Below are 17,460 nucleotides of genomic sequence, written 5' to 3' on the forward strand. Positions count from 1 at the left end.
CGCTGTTTAAAGTGTGTGCATAATTAGCAAAGTAGCACCATTGTACACATCACCTGCATGTATTTCAGCCCACACTGATCGCAGTGCTTGCGGCGGGGAAAGGCAACCCCAAGGGCTGCGAGCAGCTCCGATGGCTCTCGATGTTACCGATTAATCATACATTTCCCGGAGATGACGTGTGTTGCGAGTGGCAAGGGGGCATCTTTATACACTAGCGAGTGCTCATTGCCGTAGCTTGCTAAGACATAGAGGGCGTCCTTACGCGACGCAGTGCGAGCACTTAATTTAAATATCCGGACCCTTTTTGCCAGGGAGCGATCGCATCTTGCGAGCGGGTTTGAATGAGCTCCTAAGTCCCAGCGTACTGGCTGGAAGGGAAGGCTGAGACCTTCAGCCACACAACACTTGGAGAGCACAATAAGTCCCAGCATGGACAAGAATCTTCCACAACAGTTTTACAGCCAGCCACTGACATAACGTCGACATGCTGCAAATGCCGACACTCACATTGTAGACATATGCAATTATGTCAGTGTCGACATGTTATCTATCAACTTTCTGAACATGTTAACATCCTGAATGTCGACATTCAGACTCTCAACATTATAGTCTTGACATGTTGAATGTTATCATTCTAATTGTCGCCATTATCATACCACACCCCTGTCGGTCTCTATGTGTGTCGGCCTATCATTAGTAGGTACAAGAATGGACTTAACTCTCTTCTCCCTTTTTCCAGCGAGTCCACTTATCTGGCTGGGTACATATAAGGTGACATTTTGGACTATTTGTCATTTTTAGGCGAATTGGAACGACATATCTTCCACATGGTCTAATGTGTATGCACAAAGGCGCGTTCACGTGCGTCGTTCATTGCATCTTCTCATCTTATGTGCTGCACGGCATATGGGAAGATATCGTGCGCATGTGGCGCACATCGTTCAGTTTGTACGTCCGACCGATACATCTTCCCGATCAGGCCTCTGACATAGGACCTCATTCACAGTTGGTCGTTGCGGCTGCACGGTCGTAAGGGAAAAGGGGCCGGATAAGCAAATGAAGCGCTCGCAAGTTGCGTCGATAAGAAGGGATCGTTAGCTGGACGAGCGAGGGGAGGATGCGGCTGTAAGACTAAAAACAAGCCCCTTTCAATTAGGGGTGTGCACCGGCCACTTTTCGTGTTTTGTGTTTTGGTTTTGGATCTGGATCTTTCTTCGTGTTTTGGATCTGGATTGGTCTTGCCAAAACCACCCTTCCGTGTTTTGGGTTCTGGGTTTTGTGTTTTGGATCTGTATTTTTTTGAAAAAAAGCATAAAAACAGCTAAAATCACAGAATTTGTAGGTTTTTCTGCTCCTATGCTATTATTAACCTCAATAACCTTAATTTCCACTCATTTCCAGTCTATTCTGAATACCTCACACCTCACAATAGTGTTTTTATGTCCAAAAGGTTGCACCGAGGTAGCTGGATGACTATGCTAAGCGACACGAGTGGGCGGCACAAACACGTGACCCATCTAGGCGTGAAACTGCAGTGGCAGACAGGATGGCATTGAAAAACTAGGCCCCAAACTGTACATAATGCAAAGAAAAAAAAGAGGTGCAAGATGGAATTGTCCTTGGGCCCTCCCACCCACCCTTATGTTGTATAAACAGGACATGCACACTTTAACAAACCAATCATTTCAGCGCCAGGGTCTGCCACACAACTGTGGCTGAAATGATTGGTTCGTTTGGGCCCCCACAAAACAAGCTGGCAATTAATCTGTCCCTGCACAAACTGGCTCTACGGAGGCAAGAAGTCGTCCTCATCCTCCTCATCCACAGATTCCTCACCCTCTTCAGTGTTATGTACATCCTCATCCTCACAGAGTATTAATTCGTCCCTGCTGGAACCACAGGTCCCTCTGTACGTTCTGGAGGCTGGTCTCCCTGGAAGAGTTGATCATTCATTTTATGAACATCATCTTCTCCACATTTTGTGGAAGCAACCTCCTACGCCTTTCGCTAACAAGGTTCCCGGCTGCACTAAACACTCTTTCGGAGTACACACTGGAGGGGGGGCAACTCAGGTAAAATAGAGCCAGTTTGTACAGGGACCTCCAAATTGCTTCTTTTTCCTGCCAGTACAGGTACGGACTGTCTGACATGCCTACTTGGATGCTGTCACCGATGTAATCCTTTAACAGACAGACGCACGCTTGTCGCTGCTGCTTTGAGGATTCAAGTGCGGCTACAGCCCACACAATTCACAAAGAGAAAAAAAAAAAGAATATTTTTATTGTTTGTGGAGCACACTTTGAGGGTTACACCACCCTCTAACAGACAGACGCACGCTTGTCGCTGCTGCTTTGAGGATGCAAGTGCGGCTACAGCCCACACAATTCACAAAGACAGAAAAAAGAAGAAGAATATTTTTATTCTTTGTGTAGCACACTTTGAGGGTGTCACCACCCTTTAACAGACAGACGCACGCTTGTCGCTGCTGCTTTAAGGATGCAGGTGCGGCTACAGCCCACACATTTCACAAAGACCGAAAAAAAAAGAACAATATTTTAATTGTTTGTGTAGCACACTTTGAGGGTGTCACCACCCTTTAACAGACAGACGCACGCTTGTCGCTGCTGCTTTAAGGATGCAGGTGCGGCTACAGCCCACACAATTCACAAAGACAGAAAAAAGAAGAATATTTTTATTGTTTGTGTAGCACACTTTGAGGGTGTCACCACCCTTTAACAGACAGACGCACGCTTGTCGCTGCTGCTTTGAGGATGCAAGTGCGGCTACATCGCACACAAGTCACAAACACATAATAAAATAGTTTTTTATTTTTTGGAGCACTTTGAGAGTTACACCACCCTTTAACAGACAGACGCACGCTTGTCGCTGCTGCTTTAAGGATGCAGGTGCGGCTACAGCCCACACATTTCACAAAGACCGAAAAAAAAGAACAATATTTTAATTGTTTGTGTAGAACACTTTGAGGGTGTCACCACCCTTTAACAGACAGACGCACGCTTGTCGCTGCTGCTTTAAGGATGCAGGTGCGGCTACAGCCCACACAATTCACATAGACAGATAAAAGAAGAAGAATATTTTTATTGTTTGTGTAGCACACTTTGAGGGTGTCACCACCCTTTAACAGACAGACGCACGCTTGTCGCTGCTGCTTTGAGGATGCAGGTGGAATCTAGACGGGATTTGGAACCGAGGACACACTACCTCCATCAATTGTCTAAATCCCACTGCACTAATGTCGGATACCGGACGCACGTCTAACACTAACATAGCAGTCAAGGCCTCAGTTATACGTTTTGCTTCAGGATGACTGCTGTCGTACTTCATCCTCATCGCTAGGGACTGTTGGAGGGTCAATTGTTTAGTAAAAGTAGTGATGTTCCTACTTCCTCTCTGGGATGATGAACAACTCCCAGCAGCAGCAACAGCACTAGTAGGAAGTGGTTCTTGATCTTTCCCTATTTTATTTTTATCAGAGAAAGTTTGGTCCTCCATTTATGTTATATTGATATATATACGTGCGGCTAAAGCGCACACAAACACAGAAAATATTTTTTTATTTTTGCTGGAGAGTAGTGCACTTTGTGGGTTACACCACCCTTTAAGAAAAGAGCCAGCCGGCTCTTTACTTATGGGACACAGGCGCACGCTTGGCGCTGCTCCTTTGTTGATGCACGTGCAGCCACAGTGCACACAAGTCACAAACACAGAAAATATATTTTTTTTTGGTTTGGAGTGTACTTTGGGGGTTACAGAACCCTTTAACGGTCAAGCCAGCCGGCCCTTTACTTATGACACAGGCGCACGCTTGGCACTACTTTGTTGATGCACGTGCGGCTACTGCGCACACAATTCACAAACACAGAAAATAATTTATTTTTTGGTTTGGACTGGAGTGTACTTTGGGGGTTACAGCACCCTTTAACGGTCAAGCCAGCCGGCCCTTTACTTATGACACAGGCGCACGCTTGGCACTACTTTGTTGATGCACGTGCGGCTACTGCGCACACAATTCACAAACACAGAAAATAATTTTTTTTTTGGTTTGGACTGGAGTGTACTTTCGGGGGTTACAGCACCCTTTAACGGTCAAGCCAGCCGGCCCTTTACTTATGACACAGGCGCACGCTTGGCACTACTTTGTTGATGCACGTGCGGCTACTGCGCACACAATTCACAAACACAGAAAATAATTTTTTTTTTGGTTTGGACTGGAGTGTACTTTGGGGGTTACAGCACCCTTTAACGGTCAAGCCAGCCGGCCCTTTACTTATGACACAGGCGCACGCTTGGCACTACTTTGTTGATGCACGTGCGGCTACTGCGCACACAATTCACAAACACAGAAAATAATTTTTTTTTTGGTTTGGACTGGAGTGTACTTTGGGGGTTACAGCACCCTTTAACGGTCAAGCCAGCCGGCCCTTTACTTATGACACAGGCGCACGCTTGGCACTACTTTGTTGATGCACGTGCGGCTACTGCGCACACAATTCACAAACACAGAAAATAAATTTTTTTTTGGTTTGGACTGGAGTGTACTTTGGGGGTTACAGCACCCTTTAACGGTCAAGCCAGCCGGCCCTTTACTTATGACACAGGCGCACGCTTGGCACTACTTTGTTGATGCACGTGCGGCTACTGCGCACACAATTCACAAACACAGAAAATAAATTTTTTTTTGGTTTGGACTGGAGTGTACTTTGGGGGTTACAGCACCCTTTAACGGTCAAGCCAGCCGGCCCTTTACTTATGACACAGGCGCACGCTTGGCACTACTTTGTTGATGCACGTGCGGCTACTGCGCACACAATTCACAAACACAGAAAATAATTTTTTTTTTGGTTTGGACTGGAGTGTACTTTCGGGGGTTACAGCACCCTTAACGGTCAAGCCAGCCGGCCCTTTACTTATGACACAGGCGCACGCTTGGCACTACTTTGTTGATGCACGTGCGGCTACTGCACACACAATTCACAAACACAGAAAATATATTATTTTTTTAGCACTTGGGGGGAGCACCCCTGATGGACAGAGCACCCCCTGGACAACACTACAGCACCTCTTTAGGTCTGGGACACTGCACAGGACTTTGGAGTGGACACAGCCCCTATGGAGAACTGACTGCACAACACAGTCCAGCCAGCCCCTATGGACTTTGAAGTAGTGGACACAGCCCCTATTAACAACAGCAGCACAGCACAACACAGCCAGCCCCTATGGACTTTGAAGTAGTGGACAACAGCAGCACTACACTACACTACACTACACAGCCCTAACTCCCACCCTCCCTCTTCACTGTCCACAGCCGAGTGAGAAAATGGCGCCGACGTGGGTACCTTATATAGGATCCAAAACCCGCGAGACTCGGAAGGCGGGATGATGACGTTTTGCCTCGATTTCAGATCCGTCAGGCGGGAAAAGTCGAGCCTGATTCGGATCGGACTCGGATCGGGGGGGCTCGGGGGGGTTCGGATTTCAGAAATCCGAACCCGCTCACCCCTACTTTCAATACACATCATCTCCGGGCATATAAGGATTAATCGAGACCATCGGGAACCATCGGAGCTGCTCGTAGAGCTTAAGGTTGACCATACCCTCTCTTAAGCACTACGATCAAGTCAGTGTAAAAACCTCCCATGTCATATGTGCCATGACACTACTTAGTTAATTATGCACTCCCATGAAACGCCGTTTGCATAGTCAGGCACGCCTGCGTTCGGATCGCCACTCCCCCGATCACAAGCACCTTCCCCTGTTACCACCCACAAACGCCTCATCCTGTCACTCAAACTAACGACCTGGCTGTGTTCAAGGAGAGAGCAATTTCTGATCGTAACAGCTAGTTTGCGCACGCGCATTGCGAATTTTACGCATGCGCAGTTTAGCGAACATCGGTTGCGTACGACCGAGCGGCCGACTCTGAATGAGGTCCATAGTCACCTCGTTGCCTCTCCCACAGTTCCTGGCTTGTCAAAGGGATCTTAAAGATTGCTGCCTAGTGTGTACAGCAGCAGCGATAAATCGTACGAGATCTAACGAAACAATATAACGTGCCGTGGCTTGAATGATTGCACAGTATGTACGCGCTATATCGTTTGTTCTGGGATGAAGGGAAATCTTAAACGACCATCGCGACGTTCGCCCGCCGTTGTGATGTGCACCCAGCGTAACACAGACAGCAAGATGCAGGAACCTAACAGATGCACGAAACTCTAATGATTATATGACAAAAAAAAAAAGAATTCTAATTTGCCTTCAAAGTTTTAAATTGTTACTGTTACAAATAATAACCGTCTTAAAACCCGCGTTTTATCTTACAGTCTTTTATGGAGTCTTTACGCCCATATGTATACTTATTAGCAGACTGGAGCAGTAAGAAATCATCCCAAAATCCACTCCGGGACCACATGGCGCTGCCGCCATCCAGGTATCAATTTTATTTAGACCCCAGCGATCACGGGAAGCCTTTTATGAAGATTTCGGCACTGTTTTAGCTAACTCTTCATTAAATATTATTTAGATGCTCTCCAATTAAAATATTCTCCGCCGAAAAAACTCAACCGGCAGACTCCCAGGTTCCCCCGCTCCTCCATCAAGAATTAATGCAATATCATGCACACGCCGTTACCGAAACATTTTCCATTCTGTGTTTTTGCCAAGTGTTCCTATATAACAGTTTTATCACAAGCCTGACAGCCACCATAAAAAATCCCAGGCAATTCTATATCAACAGCCCTCTTTGTACCAAGTTATTAAACATTAAATTTGTATTCATCATTTGTATTTCTGTTATGCAAAATAAGCTCCTTGATAAGATGTGTCTTCTTAATTGGGCCCTTGATGCTTCTTGGATGGGAGATGTCAGATTATGTGGAAGAGGAGACTCCGTTGAGCCAGCTCTCTACCAGGAGACCAATAGCTTTATAACAACGATATTACGTTAGAGGGGCCACATGGAGGGCAGTAGTAGGCTCAGGTGAGACAGCGCATCTGTGCCCGTCTTCTGTTCCAGGTCTTTTCGCAATGGCATCAGCAGGGCTGATGGAAATAGATCTGTTTGCTGTTTACAGTGTACAGCTGTGGATGGCGGTGCCTGGGAGTTGTAGAAGATTGAAGTAAATTTGTACTGAGACTAAAATATTGTTCTTTTCTGCAGTCAGCAGTCTCTAAAATCTTATTGTCGAAAACTTTATCTAGTTCTAACCGTCCCCGCGGGTCATTTTTATTTACAGCCTCCATGTTTTTGTCATTCATTTCATTCCAATCCTCTCTGGCTGCATTTACTTAGCAGGAAATTATACACAGCACAGGTATACATTAAAAACAAAATGTTTTACAGTTTAATTTGATTTAGGATCTGAAACACTTGAGATGCCTCGGAGCGGGGCTCTGAGCTGAATGGAAGTTTGGGAGGCAAGTTTGCAATCACCAAACTCATTTATTGGTTATTTAAAGGGGTAAACTTAGGCCGGGTACACACCTGCACGACATCGGCCCGATTTAGCCAAATCAAAACAACAAATCTGGCATATTGTGCAGTGTGTATGCTGCTCCCGTGGTTGCATGCGATATATCGTGTGATTGGCCGTTCTCGTGGGCAGGATTTCTCGGCATGGTAGTCACCGGGTATTACCTGTGAGGTCGTTATGGCGGAGGGGCTCTGGCAGCGGTGCTGGTGTTTGGTGAGGGGCATTGGCTGCGCGTGGTTCTGTGCGGGCACATTGTCACTAGGCCTGGTGAGGTCTGGCGGTGTTTCCGTTCCGTTGACATGGGCGCCGCCATCTTGCCTGCGGCCATGTGATTCCGGCTGTCCAATCCTGGTAGGTCATGTCCAGAGCCTTCCTTCCTTTGCCAGTGCAACGTGTTTCTCAGCTGCGGCTGAGAGAGAGTACCTGTGCCTTACCTGCCTGCTTGTATACGCTCCTAGCCTGAATCTTGCCTGCTCCAACCTGCTGGACTTACCCTGCACCCTCCATATACCTTCTTACCTGCCTGAGTACCTGAACCTGCTATTTCCCTGCACCTTGCTTTATTTCACTCCCAGCTGGACTTCACTACCTCTGCCTGCATCAGTTACAGCTCATCAATCCTGCATTCAGTTACAGCTCATCATACCTGTATTCAGTTACAGCTCATCATACCTGCATTCAGTTACAGCTCACCATACCTGCATTCAGTTACAGCTCATCATACCTGCATTCAGTTACAGCTCACCATACCTGCATTCAGTTACAGCTCACCATACCTGCATTCAGTTACAGCTCACCATACCTGCATTCAGTTACAGCTCACCATACCTGCATTCAGTTACAGCTCATCATATCTGCATTCAGTTACAGCTCATCATACCTGCATTCTGTTACAGCTCATCATACCTGCATTCAGTTACAGCTCATCATACCTGCATTCTGTTACAGCTCATCATACCTGCATTCAGTTACAGCTCATCATACCTGTATTCAGTTACAGCTCATCATACCTGCATTCAGTTACAGCTCATCATACTTGTGTACTGGACTGTTCCTGCCCATCACTATCTGGACATTTTCTCATTAACCCCCACTACAGTTATCAAGTGCACTTTAGTGCTATACCTGGTATTTTTCATTTGCCATTCCCATGTCTTCTAAATCACTTATTAAAAACTCCACTTTTTCATTTAAGTCTGCTTCTGTGTCTGCTCCTATCACCACCCCGGGTCCACAACAATTTCAGAACCTCACTGCCGTGCTGCACGACCAATCACACGATATCGCATGTGGCGCCATACATATTAATGAAGGACGGAACAAGTAATCGTTCCCTCGTTCATTAACTAGTGCCGTGTGTACCGGCAATAATGCGATGCCAAAGATGAAGGCAAATCGTCCTGAACATCGGCACGATTGCCAGTCGTTCAAGTGTTTACCCACCCAATGGCTAAAAAACTGTTGTCTTGCATTAAAAGCTGAATTGCTAGGGGAGGTTTAAAGGAAAAGAGGACTTTCAAGGTCAGAATGTGATTGGCTATCAGCCAGAAAAGCTGGCATGTGATTGGCGGCCACAAATGTGTCCAAGGCAGGAACCAGCTCATTATATAAGGAGATAATGGGCTTTATTTATCAATGGATGAAAAATCCCAAAATTGATGTTTTCACCAGTGATAAAACTTTGAACTATGCATCAAGATGGTAACACCTTGACATACAGTCATGGTGGTACTGCCACAATACGTGTTCTTCTGTTATCTCATTCTCAGGATGGTTTATTCTATGTACATGACTGTATAAAGAGTTTTAGTCTATGTCTAGGCTCTCTCAGCAGGTAAGCCGGAATCACGTGGGCATATTTTTTGCTAGAAGAGGATAACTGCGCAGTTTGATAACACACAGGTAGCCGGAGAGGTGAAAACGTGGCAATTGGTTCTCTGCTTGAACTGATAACAGTAAACTTTATTCAATATAATGTAAATGGGAGGACTGACAAATTATGCATAATTATTAATTTAGCATGATCCTTTGGTGAAATCGTACCATGTAATGTTAACCGAGCAGCGCGCCAAGGATTGGTGGTACATTGAAAAAAACCTCGTCCTAAGTAGTACTGCAAAAATGATAGACAGTACTAACAGTGCCATATTGTAAATAATTAGTATGCTGCGAGTCAAATATTATGCTTTACAGACCCATTTTGACCTATGCATTATAGTACATACATTGTAGATGACATATTGGGGGTCATTCAGACCCGGTCGTTAGCGCCGATGGGCTCGGACCGGGTCGATGGCCCTCCACAGGGCATGCGCACGATGGCGCCGGCGCCGTCGTTGGCATGCGAGAGACCCGCTACGACCGACAGCGTCGGTCGTAGCGGGTCTCAATCCAAAGGGGGCGAGCTGTCGATTGACAGCTCGCCCCGTTTGGAAGGCGGGCCGGGGGGGGGTGGCAGCCCAAATGGAGGCGTTCCCATGGGAACGTCTACCGTTTGGGGGCGGCCCCACTGACATCACTAGTGATGTCAGTGGAGAGCTTCCGGCTCAGACAGAGCCAGAAGCTCTCCGGGGCTTACGACAAGGGAGACCCTACCCTAGGGTCTCATCGTAAGCCCCGATGGTCGCGATGGTCTCTGACCATCGTGACCATCACCAGAGCGGTCGTTAGAGCTGTGGGTGTTAACTCACAGCCTAATGACCGCAATAGAGGCGGGCGGTCAGGATGCAAGTGGTCGCCCAGTTTCTGAGCGACCGCTTGCATCCTCCGACCGCCTCTGAATGAGGATCATAGTACATTGCCAAGTACTTTCAATGCCAAAAACAACCATACAAATAAACATACTGTAAATGGGGTGCTGAGAATGGGCAGGTACAAAGTACACAGGCCTGTAGAGTTCTAGAGGTTCCTGGGAATGCAGAGAAGGTGTAACGCCTCTGTGTAATGCCACACCCCCTTCACCTCACACCAGAACAGTCTGTGAAGGGGGTAGCCATGTCCAGTGGACATGTCCCTTCACCCCAGTTCCGTGGCCAGTCAAGTGTCCCGCTGACTCTTCCAATCAGTAGTCTAATGGAATTCTCTTACATTGGAGCCTATTCATCATACGAAAAATGGCCCGTTAACCATGTGAAAACGCTAGTTTCCGCATATTTAGGTTACAGGGCCATTCATGATCAAGAGTCCGAATAGGACCGCCTGATATTCAGCACTTCTGTTCTAGGATCCCCGTTCCATCCTATGGGAAGGAGTTCCGGGGATGCGTAGAGGGATCCGAGCGGATCCCTCCGCCTCCTTACAACCTCCCTGGTGGCTTTGCGCATGCGTGACCCGAGGTATACGCGCCGATGGGGGAGAGGTTAAGTAACGCAGCTACTTCTGTAGCTGCGCTACTAATTGCAGGGACAGTTGCTTTTCAGAGCAGCTGTCCCCGCACCAGAGCAATGATGAATTGCTCCGGTGAAAACTATCCTCCGCAGCGAGATGAATATGGCCCCCGATGATGAATAGATTTGTTTTTTATTGGCAAGCCATGGCCTTAAGCAGAATTCAGATGCTCAGTTTAAATAAACTCCTCCACCATCAAAATATAATAAAACAAATTTCATATTATTTCTTTTAATGAAGAGGATGTTATGACAAAGGGCTCAATTCAGACCCGCACGCTAGATGCGTATGCAAATTTCGACAAGACAGGCGATCGCACGGCAAGGCATTAGCACGCCCACTATGTCTTAGCATGCGATTGCATTGTGAGACGCCCACCAGCTCATCTTAAGACGCCCACTAGTGCACGTCATCTCCAGGAAGTGTATGCAACCATCGGTAACATCGAGTACCATCGGATGCGATTGCAGCACTTGTGGTTGGCCATACCCCGCCGCAAGCAATGCGAGTGCTTCAGTGTGATTTCAACCATGTGACGTGTACTATGACACTGCCTCTTAATTATGCACGCCTCTGAAACAGCGTTAAGACGCTCAGGCACGTCCCCGTTTATAGTGGCCAGCCCGTCACCACCCACAAACGGCTTCTCCTGTCACTCACTCTGCTGGGCTGTGTATGCGCAGTGAGCAAACTCTTCCCGATCGCTTGCACTGGTTCGCGCACACACGTTGCAATGCGTACGCATGCACAGAATGCAAACAATCGGTTGGCTGCGTGCGAACGCATCCTAGCGAGCGGGTCTGAATCGGGCGCAAAGTTCCTCTGCCGTACTGGCCCAGTCATTGCTAACCCTATTGTCACCTTATTACACTAGTTTTGAACCCGGCCAAATTGCCAATGCGTGGAAAATGGCTACAGACATTCTGATTCACAAAAGTGGTGACTGACACATTACGACACCCTAACACCCTAAACTTATTACATGCTGGACCTGCACTACAGCAACAAATGTTGTTTAATTCCTTTGACCAGAAAATAAATCACACAACTGATGCAGCAAATAGACTTTAGGGGACCTCATTGTGGTACAGCAGCCCCCAACCACCTTTTCCCATCACCACAAAATAATATAAATTCACGTTAGAAAGCTTGATACACTTTAAAACGCAAACTGTGATTTGGCTTTGCTGTGCTACTACAAAACCCACTACTGTGATATGTGATCAGGTCTAGACTGGCTGTCTCTGGGGTTCTGATATGGGTGTCCACTTTTCCTGTTCATCCCTCAATTAAATTATAAAGAAGTTACCCAATTAACTGGACAGACCTCGCACTACAGCTCCCAGCACTTATCACCCAAGATCCACTCTCATAAACTGGATTATCAGGGGTATAGCAAGACCTATAGAGGCACCATAGTGAAATCCCCCCCCCCTGCTAATTATTTTGAAGGTTATCCATTTAGATTGTAATAGATCTAATATTTGCAGTATGTACCTGCTTAGCCGACATGCAGGATTCATTGAATTGTGATTAGCATATAATAAGCATTATAGAAAAAAGTAATCTAAAAAATATAGTCTCCCTAATCCTAAATGTTTATGCTATAACATGGTATATAAGAAGGCTATTATTCACTAATAAATCAGTCAGTGAGGAGAAATGGCTGCCAGTAGCTGGGCATCCTTTATATAGGGCTGTGACCTGCACTGTGACATCACAATACAGGCAGGCAGCAGCTAGAGATGGCTATAGCCACAAAATGGCTGCCAGTAGCTGGGCATCCTTTGTATACTGTAGGGCTGTGACCTGCACTGTGACATCACAATACATGCAGGCAGCAGCTAGAGATGGCTATAGCCACAAAATGGCTGCCAGTAGCTGGGCATCCTTTATATTAGGGGTGTGCACCGGCCACTTTTCGTGTTTTGTGTTTTGGTTTTGGATCTGGATCTTTCTTCGTGTTTTGGATCTGGATTGGTTTTGCCAAAACCACCCTTGCGTGTTTTGGGTTCTGGGTTTTGTGTTTTGGATCTGTAAAAAAGCATAAAAACACCTAAAATCACAGAATTTGTAGGTTTTTCTGCTCCTATGCTATTATTAACCTCAATAACCTTAATTTCCACTCATTTCCAGTCTATTCTGAATACCTCACACCTCACAATAGTGTTTTTATGTCCAAAAGGTTGCACCGAGGTAGCTGGATGACTATGCTAAGCGACACAAGTGGGCGGCACAAACACGTGACCCATCTAGGCGTGAAACTGCAGTGGCAGACAGGATGGCATTGAAAAACTAGGCCCCAAACTGTACATAATGCAAAGAAAAAAAAGAGGTGCAAGATGGAATTGTCCTTGGGCCCTCCCACCCACCCTTATGTTGTATAAACAGGACATGCACACTTTAACAAACCAATCATTTCAGCGCCAGGGTCTGCCACACAACTGTGGCTGAAATGATTGGTTCGTTTGGGCCCCCACAAAACAAGCTGGCAATTTATCTGTCCCTGCACAAACTGGCTCTACGGAGGCAAGATGTCATCCTCATCCTCCTCATCCACCGATTCCTCACCCTCTTCAGTGTGTACATCCTCATCCTCACAGAGTATTAATTCGTCCCTGCTGGAACCACAGGTCCCTCTGTACGTTCTGGAGGCTGGTCTCCCTGGAAGAGTTGATAATTCATTTTATGAACATCATCTTCTCCACATTTTGTGGAAGCAACCTCCTACGCCTTTCGCTGACAAGGTTCCCGGCTGTACTAAACACTCTTTCCGAGTACACACTGGAGGGGGGGCAACTCAGGTAAAATAGAGCCAGTTTGTACAGGGACCTCCAAATTGCTTCTTTTTCCTGCCAGTACAGGTACGGACTGTCTGACATGCCTACTTGGATGCTGTCACCGATGTAATCCTTTAACAGACAGACGCACGCTTGTCGCTGCTGCTTTGAGGATTCAAGTGCGGCTACAGCCCACACAATTCACAAAGACAGAAAAAAAAAAGAATATTTTTATTGTTTGTGGAGCACACTTTGAGGGTTACACCACCCTTTAACAGACAGACGCACGCTTGTCGCTGCTGCTTTGAGGATGCAAGTGCGGCTACAGCCCACACAATTCACAAAGACAGAAAAAAGAAGAATATTTTAATTGTTTGTGTAGAACACTTTGAGGTGTCACCACCCTTTAACAGACAGACGCACGCTTGTCGCTGCTGCTTTAAGGATGCAGGTGCGGCTACAGCCCACACATTTCACAAAGACCAAAAAAAAAAGAACAATATTTTAATTGTTTGTGTAGAACACTTTGAGGTGTCACCACCGTTTAACAGACAGACGCACGCTTGTCGCTGCTGCTTTAAGGATGCAGGTGCGGCTACAGCCCACACAATTCACATAGACAGAAAAAAAAAGAACAATATTTTAATTGTTTGTGTAGCACACTTTGAGGGTGTCACCACCCTTTAACAGACAGACGCACGCTTGTTGCTGCTGCTTTGAGGATGCAAGTGTGGCTACATCGCACACAAGTCACAAACACATTAAAAAAATAGTTTTTTATTTTTTGGAACACTTTGAGAGTTACACCACCCTTTAACAGACAGACGCACGCTTGTTGCTGCTGCTTTAAGGATGCAGGTGCGGCTACAGCCCACACAATTCACAAAGACCGAAAAAAAAAGAACAATATTTTAATTGTTTGTGTAGAACACTTTGAGGGTGTCACCACCCTTTAACAGACAGACGCACGCTTGTCGCTGCTGCTTTAAGGATGCAGGTGCGGCTACACCCCACACAATTCACATAGACAGAAAAAAGAAGAATATTTTTATTGTTTGTGTAGCACACTTTGAGGGTGTCACCACCCTTTAACAGACAGACGCACGCTTGTCGCTGCTGCTTTAAGGATGCAGGTGCGGCTACATCGCACACAAGTCACAAACACATTAAAAAAATAGTTTTTTATTTTTTGGAGCACTTTGAGAGTTACACCACCCTTTAACAGACAGACGCACGCTTGTCGCTGCTGCTTTAAGGATGCAGGTGCGGCTACAGCCCACACATTTCACAAAGACCGAAAAAAAAAGAACAATATTTTAATTGTTTGTGTAGAACACTTTGAGGGTGTCACCACCCTTTAACAGACAGACCCACGCTTGTCGCTGCTGCTTTAAGGATGCAGGTGCGGCTACAGCCCACACATTTCACAAAGACCGAAAAAAAAAGAACAATATTTTAATTGTTTGTGTAGAACACTTTGAGGGTGTCACCACCCTTTAACAGACAGACGCACGCTTGTCGCTGCTGCTTTAAGGATGCAGGTGCGGCTACAGCCCACACATTTCACAAAGACCAAAAAAAAAAGAACAATATTTTAATTGTTTGTGTAGCACACTTTGAGGGTGTCACCACCCTTTAACAGACAGACGCATGCTTGTCGCTGCTGCTTTAAGGATGCAGGTGCGGCTACAGCCCACACATTTCACAAAGACCAAAAAAAAAGAACAATATTTTAATTGTTTGTGTAGCACACTTTGAGGGTGTCACCACCCTTTAACAGACAGACGCACGCTTGTCGCTGCTGCTTTAAGGATGCAGGTGCGGCTACAGCCCACACAATTCACAAAGACAGAAAAAAAAAGAACAATATTTTAATTGTTTGTGTAGCACACTTTGAGGGTGTCACCACCCTTTAACAGACAGACGCACGCTTGTCGCTGCTGCTTTAAGGATGCAGGTGCGGCTACAGCCCACACATTTCACAAAGACCAAAAAAAAAGAACAATATTTTAATTGTTTGTGTAGCACACTTTGAGGGTGTCACCACCCTTTAACAGACAGACGCACGCTTGTCGCTGCTGCTTTGAGGATGCAGGTGGAATCTAGACGGGATTTGGAACCGAGGACACACTACCTCCATCAATTGTCTAAATCCCACTGCACTAATGTCGGATACCGGACGCACGTCTAACACCAACATAGCAGTCAAGGCCTCAGTTATACGTTTTGCTTCAGGATGACTGCTGTCGTACTTCATCCTCATCGCTAGGGACTGTTGGAGGGTCAATTGTTTAGTAAAAGTAGTGATGTTCCTACTTCCTCTCTGGGATGATGAACAACTCCCAGCAGCAGCAACAGCACTAGGAGGAAGTGGTTCTTGATCTTTCCCTATTTTATTTTTATCGGAGAAAGTTTGGTCCTCCATTTATGTTATATTGATATATATACGTGCGGCTAAAGCGCACACAAACACAGAAAATATTATTTTATTTTTGCTGGAGAGTAGTGCACTTTGTGGGTTACACCACCCTTTAAGAAATGAGCCAGCCGGCTCTTTACTTATGGGACACAGGCGCACGCTTGGCGCTGCTCCTTTGTTGATGCACGTGCAGCCACAGTGCACACAATTCACAAACACAGAAAATAATTTTTTTTTTGGTTTGGACTGGAGTGTACTTTCGGGGGTTACAGCACCCTTAACGGTCAAGCCAGCCGGCCCTTTACTTATGACACAGGCGCACGCTTGGCACTACTTTGTTGATGCACGTGCGGCTACTGCGCACACAATTCACAAACACAGAAAATAATTTTTTTTTTGGTTTGGACTGGAGTGTACTTTCGGGGGTTACAGCACCCTTAACGGTCAAGCCAGCCGGCCCTTTACTTATGACACAGGCGCACGCTTGGCACTACTTTGTTGATGCACGTGCGGCTACTGCGCACACAATTCACAAACACAGAAAATAATTTTTTTTTTGGTTTGGACTGGAGTGTACTTTCGGGGGTTACAGCACCCTTAACGGTCAAGCCAGCCGGCCCTTTACTTATGACACAGGCGCACGCTTGGCACTACTTTGTTGATGCACGTGCGGCTACTGCGCACACAATTCACAAACACAGAAAATAATTTTTTTTTTGGTTTGGACTGGAGTGTACTTTCGGGGGTTACAGCACCCTTAACGGTCAAGCCAGCCGGCCCTTTACTTATGACACAGGCGCACGCTTGGCACTACTTTGTTGATGCACGTGCGGCTACTGCGCACACAATTCACAAACACAGAAAATAATTTTTTTTTGGTTTGGACTGGAGTGTACTTTCGGGGGTTACAGCACCCTTAACGGTCAAGCCAGCCGGCCCTTTACTTATGACACAGGCGCACGCTTGGCACTACTTTGTTGATGCACGTGCGGCTACTGCGCACACAATTCACAAACACAGAAAATAATTTTTTTTTTGGTTTGGACTGGAGTGTACTTTCGGGGGTTACAGCACCCTTAACGGTCAAGCCAGCCGGCCCTTTACTTATGACACAGGCGCACGCTTGGCACTACTTTGTTGATGCACGTGCGGCTACTGCGCACACAATTCACAAACACAGAAAATAATTTTTTTTTTGGTTTGGACTGGAGTGTACTTTCGGGGGTTACAGCACCCTTAACGGTCAAGCCAGCCGGCCCTTTACTTATGACACAGGCGCACGCTTGGCACTACTTTGTTGATGCACGTGCGGCTACTGCGCACACAATTCACAAACACAGAAAATAATTATTTTTTTGGTTTGGACTGGAGTGTACTTTCGGGG

The sequence above is a fragment of the Taudactylus pleione genome, unplaced genomic scaffold, assembly GCF_031769625.1.
Source record: "Taudactylus pleione unplaced genomic scaffold, aTauple2 ptg000537l, whole genome shotgun sequence".
Classification (NCBI taxonomy): domain Eukaryota; kingdom Metazoa; phylum Chordata; class Amphibia; order Anura; family Myobatrachidae; genus Taudactylus; species Taudactylus pleione.